Raw genomic sequence first — 8,377 nt, 5'->3', positions numbered from 1 at the left:
CCATCTGGTTCTTCCACTGAATTCCAAAGCTATTTAAATATTTTCCCCATATAGAAATAGCAAAGGGACATTGAAGGAAGATGTGATCTGTGCTCTCTTCAGCTAGACCACAAAGGTGACAACAAGAGGCCAAGTGAGTGCCTCTCCTTTTAACCATTTCATCTGTAGGGAGCTTGCAGTGAATCAGACGCCATCCAAAGGTAGAAAACCTTAGAGGAATGTCTTTCTGCCAAATCAGAGAAGCCCAATACACGTTAGGTGAGTCCCTTCTAATATCCTCCCAGGCAGACACCATGGAGAAATTCGACATTGGCATTAAGGACCATACACATACATCCTCCATTTGAACTCTAGGGATTTTAATCTTCGTAATCTTATAAAAAAAATGCAAAAGCTGAATAGAGCTTATCTTAGGGAGGGACTATGCCCTGTCTCTGATGAAATCACCCACTTTTGCTTCAGTAGAAAGAGAGCTGAAATCGTCCAGATTGATCGTCTCCATTATAGACTGAGATCCCCACCATTTATCCTTCCGAAAATTCACAAGTTGGCCATTCCCAATAATCCACCTCTCCTTTTCGTCCACATAATCCCACATCTTTTTGATTCCTAAAGCAATCAAGGAAGGCCAACAACTTTTAAGGGACCTACCATCCTTCTTGACAAAACAGCCTCTGAGAAACGAAAAAGCAGCAGATTTCTCCTTTCTAATCCTCCAGACCAGCTTGCAAAGTAAAGCCTTATTTGAATCACGAAGCCTCCTTATTCCTAGGCCCCCTTCATCCTTAGGCTTACATAAGGCGTCCCACTTGATAGTGATCAACCTTATTGTGTCCATCTCCCCTGTTCAAATGAAATTCTTCATCCATCTCTCCATCATAATAATGAGGGATGAAGGCCACTAGTACACTGAAAAGCTATGAGTAGGCATCCCTGCGATGACAGTTTTCACCAATTCTACTCTCCCTGCCATACATAGCAACTTCCCTTTCCATCTTGCCAATCTACTTTTAACCTTGTCCATGATCGGCAACAAGGTCTCTTTCTTTACTCTACCCTTGAAAATTTCCACCCCAAGTTATCGAGTAGGGAAATTACACACCGGAATGCCTAGAGTATCTGAAATTAGATGCTTCCTCACTGCTGGAATTTTACCCAAAAAAAGTTTGCTTTTTTCTAAGCTTATATTTTGGCCAGAAAAATGATCAAAAAATCTCTTAAATTCTGAACATACCTCATGGATGCATTAGAGAAGATGAAGATATCATCTGCAAATAAGATATGAGTAGGGGTAGGAATGCCCCTTGGGCCTTGAATCGACTTCACTTTCTTTGGGCCCGTTTGATAACGTTTCAAGAAACGCGTTTCTGTCGTTTCTGTTTCCAGAAACAGTAGAAATGGAGCAAAAAGCGTTTGATAAAACTGTTCCGTTTCACTTATTTTTAGAAATAGAAATAGAAATTTTTACTTATTTATGATTCAAGAAACGACCCAGGCGAAACAAGTTCAACTTGTTTTGCCGTTTTTGGAAACGACTTGTGGCAATTCTTTCACTGGTTACTATCGACTTCTAAAAACATGACTTATCAAACACCTTCAATTCCGTTTCTGTTTCTAGAAACCGAAATTTATGTTTATGCCGTTTCTTGAAACAGAAACAGCAGAAACGTTATCAAACGGGCCCTTTGTGTTAATTAGAGTCTTCAGTCCCCTTGACAACACTTCTTCCGCTATAATAAATAACATAGGAGAGATAGGGTCCCCTCGACGTAAGCCTCTCTCCACTCCAAAAAAACCCTGCGGACCACCATCCACCATTATTGAGATTTTAGTGGAGACTTAAATCTGATGCAGCCAAGTGATCCAATTCTCAGAGAAACCAAATTTTTGCTACTCCTGGAATAGGAAATTCCATGAGATTGTATCATAAGATTTTTTTATGTCAATTTTCAACCCTAGGCCACCCCTCTTGTTGAAGCAAACATCATGTTTGCGAGCTTAGAGGCCAGGCTAATCTTGGAGTGGATCAGCTTCCCCTTTTGAAACTCCCCTTGCTCCTCTGAAATCGGCTTCGGAAGATAGGTTTCCAACCTCATAGCCATCACTTTGGAGAGAATTTTGTAATAAAAATTCGCCATACATAATGGCCAAAATTTGTCCAGAGTAGAAGTGCCCTCCACTTTAGGAATCAGCGCCAAAAAATTATTATTTATACCCCTTGGCATGTAACTAAAGCTGAAGAAGTGCTGAGTAGCATTGCACACCTCCCTTTCCACAATATTCCAGTATCTTCTAAAGAAAGCACCAGTAAATCTATCTGGCCCAGGAGAACTCTCTGGGTCAAGCTCCCACACAGCCTTTTTGATCTTTACATCACCAAGAATGGAGTCTAGTAAGAATACATCCCTTTGCTGCAGAACTTGGGGAATTGAATCTAGTAGCTCCACATTATCCGCCGTAGGGGTGGCTTTGTAAAAGTTCTCATATAAGTTCTCGATGTACTCACCCAGCTGATCCCTACCTTCCACCAAGGATCCATCATCTTTCTTGAGGCATCTTATAGTGTTCTTAATTCTTCTTATTTTTGCAGACAAATGAAAAAATTTTGAGCTCCTATCCCCCTGTTTTATCCACCTAATTTTAGCCTTCTCTGCCCATAATTTTTCATTCAATTCTAAGGCTTTCACTAGGGCTATCTTTGCATCAGCTTCCTGAGCAAAGGAGATATTGTCCAGGCCATTAGCTTCAATTTTTTCTTAGATCTTTAACAACTTATTTTTTGCCTCATCCAGAGCAACATCAATGTTAGGAAAGGAGGCTCTAGCCCAGGCTCGCAGAATCCGCTTTAATCTTTTTAATTTGCTCATAAGAACAAAAATAGGATTCCCCAGACATCAACTCATCCCACAACGTTGCAACCACATTGTCAAAATCTCCATGGTCTATCCAAAATTTATGAAACCAAAAGGGGGAATTGATTGGCCGCTGCGACAAGTCTGAGGTAATCAATATAGGGGCATGGTCCGAGGCAATTCTTTCTACAACCTATTGAGAGTTGTCTTGAAATAAAGTTAGCCACTCATCATTGCAGAAACTTCTGTCCAACACTGCACACACATTACCTCTTCTACGGTTGTTGGTCCAAGTAAATTTCAGACCCGAAGAAGGAATCTGTGCCATGGCTCAAGCATTCACCATGGCCCCAAATTCTGCCACCGAGCCCAAGCTAAAATTACCCGGGCCTCTCTTCTCGTGAGACTGTAGGGTGGCATTGAAGTCGCAGATAATAGACCAAGGGGTCGGGGTCTGAGGAAGATCACCAACTAGATACAACTACAGAGACCTTCTTTCTGCTCAAAAGCTGCTCGCGTGGACAAAAGAAATTTACAGAGTAATTGATTCTCAAATGATAGCAACAGAGATATGTTTCTCAGATTCCAAGATGACCGTTAGACTATTTAAATTTTTCTTCCATAAAATCCACAGGTTTGGGACTTTCCCAACCAGATTGTTATGAATGAAGTCACTGCAGAAACCCAATTTATTAAAAAATAAAATTGGAAGATCACTTACAGCAATCATAGGCTCCAAGATGCACAGAATGTCAGGGTCCTTTTCTTTCACAAATTGGCATAATGCGTTCTTTTTAGCCGCCTTCTTCATTCCTCTGATATTTCAGAAGAATGACTTCATGAGATCACTTTTTGGGGTGGGGCTACAGAGCAAATTTGCCCATCTGCTCCCCCTCCATTGTGGCCTTTCCCTTTCTTCTAGCTGGCTCCTCTGCCCTTCGCAGGGCAATATCTATTTCAGTCACCTCCGGATGGTTAACAACAACTCTGCCTCCCACCAGCTAAGTAGGTGCTAGCCCAGTCTCTAAATGCTCTACCACCTCTCCTGCTTGGCCTCATCCACCTCTACACCTTTGTCACGTCCTCCACAGCCAGCACCTTGATAATGAACAGTGCGACGGGGTCGTAAGTTCCGAGTAGGCAGTGATTCATTCAGATGCCACCGTATTGTGATCTGACCCGTAGCCTCCCTCGCCCAATGGGTTATCCACCATGACCGGTTCATGGTCCATATAGTGTTGGGCACTATTTGAATTAGTTATCCTCAATTCCTTTGATGGAATATTCTCATAATTCTTATTATATTCCTGGTCTAAATCGACCATGATATCTCCCTCTACATGGCAGTTCATGTCGCTATTGGCAGTTTCTATAATCGTGGGAGCGAGAAAATCTCCTACCATAATAGGACTCCTTGCTCGGCTGGGGCTTCCATGCGCTGTCGTACCTTCTCTCCCAACTCCGGTGAAGTCGTTATGTTGGTCTACTCCGGCAAACTTAGCGTTAGCCGCATCTTCTCTGTTCTTCCTCTTCCCTCTACATTGATCAGCAACATGCTCAAGTTTTTTGCAGAGGGTGCATCGAGAGAACTCATCTTCATAAGATAACTTCTATTTGAACCAAAACGTAATATCCTTTCCAGGATGCTTCCGCTCAACTTGGATTTCCTCAACTCTGGAACCAACTAAATCAACCTCCACTAGGACCCTAGCATAACTGCCCATGGTACTGTTCAAGGTTCTCCTATCCAAAGTCACCGGCCTCCCTGCGGCTTTGGCCATAGTAAAGAGAACTCTTTCGTGCCAATACTCCATGGGGAGTTCAGGGAACCGAACCCAAACTAACTTCGTTTGAGTGTGGTTATCATGAATGCTGAACTCCAACCTCCATCACTGAAATCGAATCAATTGACTTCCTACCTTCATTGAACCTCGATGCCATGTCCCCCTCCCTCTCAAAGCGAAAGAGAATGAAGCCCTTCCCTAGAGGAGCGAGGTTCACCTTCCCCTTCAAGTTCCATGAGCCTGACGACGAGTCGCGTTGAATATCAATCATGGAAACGTATTTGAAGTTAACCCTTCCGATCAGAGCAAACTGAAACGTTTGAAGTTTCTCTTCATAGTCCTCTTGAGGTATGACTACCTTGGTCAAGGGACTTGCTCGAATGGGATTTGGGAGGTCTGCCACATCTGGCATCGCCTTCCTCATTACAGCCGCATAAGATTCTTGCCCTGCCGTTACTCTATCAGTTGTATCTCCCCTCACCTCTGCATTCTCCTGGGATTTAGGTTCAGCAGCCCTCTCGGAAACACCCTCGGCCATAGAGCGGTCAGGGATAGACGGTTTCCAAAAATCTATTATCAGCCGTTGTAAGCGTTTGTCCGATGGCCGGCCTCCATTCTGATTGTTGAAATAGTCTATTGGCATTCCCAAGTGTACAATGGTGCTCTTATATAGAGATTACAATTATTGAGTTATAGACAAACTCTATGATCACATGTGGGATCCTATTCCAACTCTGCTATCTCATGAGGTAGTTACAATTATTGAGTTATAGACAAACTCTATGATCACATGTGGGATCCTATTCCAACTCTGCTATCTCATGAGGTAGTCTCTAGAGTTTGTGCTCACTGAAAATGCCTACAATGTAGGAGAGGTTGTTGAGTATGAGGATGACTCTAGAGGTTGAGTTCGAGTGGGACGCTAATTGCCCTGATACACCCCCTCAAGGTGGGGATTTGAATGATTGAATCCGCAGCTTGTCCCGTAGAAAGGAGAACCGTGTAGAGCTGAGAGCTTTGGTAAGGATATCGGCTATCTGGTCATGGGTTGAAATGAACTGCACTTGAAGTTCCTTGGAGGCGACTTTATCACGAACAAAGTGGAAGTCAATTTCAACATGCTTGGTACGAGCATGAAAGACCGGATTGACCGAAAGGTAAGTGGCCCCAATATTGTCACACCAAAGAATGGGTGCAATGGAAACAGGGATCCCTAATTCCTCAAAGAGAGAACGAAGCCAAGTGAGTTCGGCGCAGGCATCAGCCACTGCTTTGTACTCAGACTCGGTGGAGGAGCGTGCAACTGTCTTCTGCTTCTTAGAGGCCCAGGAGATCAAATTAGAACCCATATAGATGGCATAGCCTCCTGTGGATTTACGATCCATACTGTCACCAGCCCAGTCAGCATCAGAGAATGCTTGTAATTGGAGGGAACTAGATTTGGAGATGAACAACCCATGATCATTGGTTCCTTGGAGATAGCGTAGAATCCGTTTGACTAGTGTCCAATGGTCTTCGGTGGGGGCATGCATAAACTGGCAGGCACGGTTAACTGAATAAGCCACATCAGGCCTGGTGAGGGTGATGTATTGGAGAGCACCGACAATGGAGTGATATCTGGTGGGGTCTGAAAGAAGGACACCCCCTGTGGAAGATGCTGCAAAGGTGGTGGCCATGGGAGTAGTGACGGGCTTACAGTCAGTCATGCCAGCCCTCTGGAGGAGATCAGTGATGTACCGGTGTTGAGAGAGGAGGACACCATCAGACCGATATAGGGCTTCAATACCAAGAAAAAAACTGAGACGGCCAAGATCCTTGATAGAGAATTCTGAAGCAAGTTGATGAAGGAGAGTCTGAACATGAGTTGGTTGGTTCCCTGTAACCAAGATGTCATCGATGTAGACAAGGACATATGTGACAACAGAGCCCTGCATGTAGATAAATAGTGATGTATCGGTTTGGGATGACCGAAAACCGGAGCGAGTGAGGGACTCAGTTAACCTGTGAAACCAAGCCCTAGGAGCCTGTTTGAGCCCATAGAGGGACTTGTGGAGGCGACAGAAATGATTAGGGCGCAGGGCATCTTCAAAACCCTGGGGTTGAGCCATGTAGACTTCCTCAGATAGAATACCATGCAAGAATGCATTCTGAACATCAAGCTGACGAACAGCCCATCCGTTAGATATGGCCAAGGAGAGGACCGTTCGTATGGTAGTAGGTTTGATGACAGGGCTAAAGGTCTCATGATAGTCAAGACCAGGTTGTTGATGAAATCCTTTAGCAACTAAACGGGCCTTATAGCGCTCAAGGGAGCCATCTGCCTTCCGTTTGATGCGGTACACCCACTTGCAGCCAACCAGATTCATAGTTTCCCTGTAAGGCACAAGAGACCAAGTACCATTTCGTAATAAAGCATTAAATTCATCAGACATAGCAGAACGCCAATGAGGAACCTTGTGGGCCTGGGAGAAGCATGTAGGTTCAGTCGGGTCAGGTGAGGTGGTGGTAGAGAGGGTCAAGGGGTCAGCATAGAGATCGTGTAGGGTTCTGGTGCGACGGGGTGGGGTGGTAGAGGAGTCAGGGTTAGGGCCGGTTAGGGTGAGGTGAGAAAGGAGGGGATATGGGAGAGGGTGGTTCGGGTAGGGGTGGGTTTGGGGTGGCAGGGAGAGGGATGGGTGGATTTGGGAGTGTAGGTAGAGGGCTAGGGTGAGGTTGAGGGGTAGGTATGTTAGGTGCAATGCCCCATGGGAGAGGGGTAGTAGGAAGGGGTTGGGTTGATGAGGATGGTGGTGCAGTGTGAAATGGGAAGGTAGATTCGTCAAATCTGACATGGCGAGATATATAGATACGACGGGTGATGAGATCCATACAACGATAACCATGATGGGAAGGGCTATATCCTAAGAAAACACATGAGGCAGAACGGGGTTCAACCTTGTGATGATTGTAAGGACGGAGCCATGGATAACAAAGACATCCAAAGATTTTTAGAAAAGAGTAGTCCGGAGAGTTGCCTGTAACTAACTGATGGGGGGATTTGTTACCTGTGATAGAGGAGGGCATGCGATTGATGAGAAAGACTGCGGTTTCAAAGGCATAATCCCAGTAAGCTTGGGGAACAGCGGCATGGGATAGTAGGGTAATCCCAGTTTCAACAATGTGCCTGTTACGACGTTCAACTGTTCCCTGTTGCTCATGAGTATGAGGGCAAGATAACCTGTGTTGGATGCCCAACTTGGCAAAATAAGATGGGAGAGTACGGAATTCTCCCCCCCAATCAGTTTGAATGGCCTTGATGGAGCGAGAGAACTGACGTTCCACCAAGGCCTGAAAAGTACGAAAGGCAGAGTAAACATCAGACTTCAACTTTAAAGTAGTAAACCAAATATATTTAGTATGGTCATCAACAAATATAACAAAATAACGATTCCCATTTGAAGAAACTGTGGGGTGGGGGCCCCATACATCACTAAAAATAAAATCCAAAGGAGAGGAACTACGAGTACTAGTTTCACGTAGTGACAATCTACTAGCTTTGCCCATTTGGCAAGCGGAACATAAAGAAGGAGACTTCACGAGCTGATGACCCGGTAACATAAGACGAAGCACACGTTCATGAGGGTGCCCTAAACGATGATGCCAGCGACTGAAAGAGGAGGCAGAGGCCAGATTGGCATAAGGTGACGCTGGAACGGAATAGAGACCATGCTTACTGTGTCCAGTGAAGAGGGTTTGATTGGT

Source organism: Macadamia integrifolia, unplaced genomic scaffold, assembly GCF_013358625.1.
Source record: "Macadamia integrifolia cultivar HAES 741 unplaced genomic scaffold, SCU_Mint_v3 scaffold402, whole genome shotgun sequence".
NCBI lineage: Eukaryota > Viridiplantae > Streptophyta > Magnoliopsida > Proteales > Proteaceae > Macadamia > Macadamia integrifolia.
The sequence above is the reverse complement of the archived record's forward strand: the minus strand, read 5'-3'. Positions refer to the sequence as shown.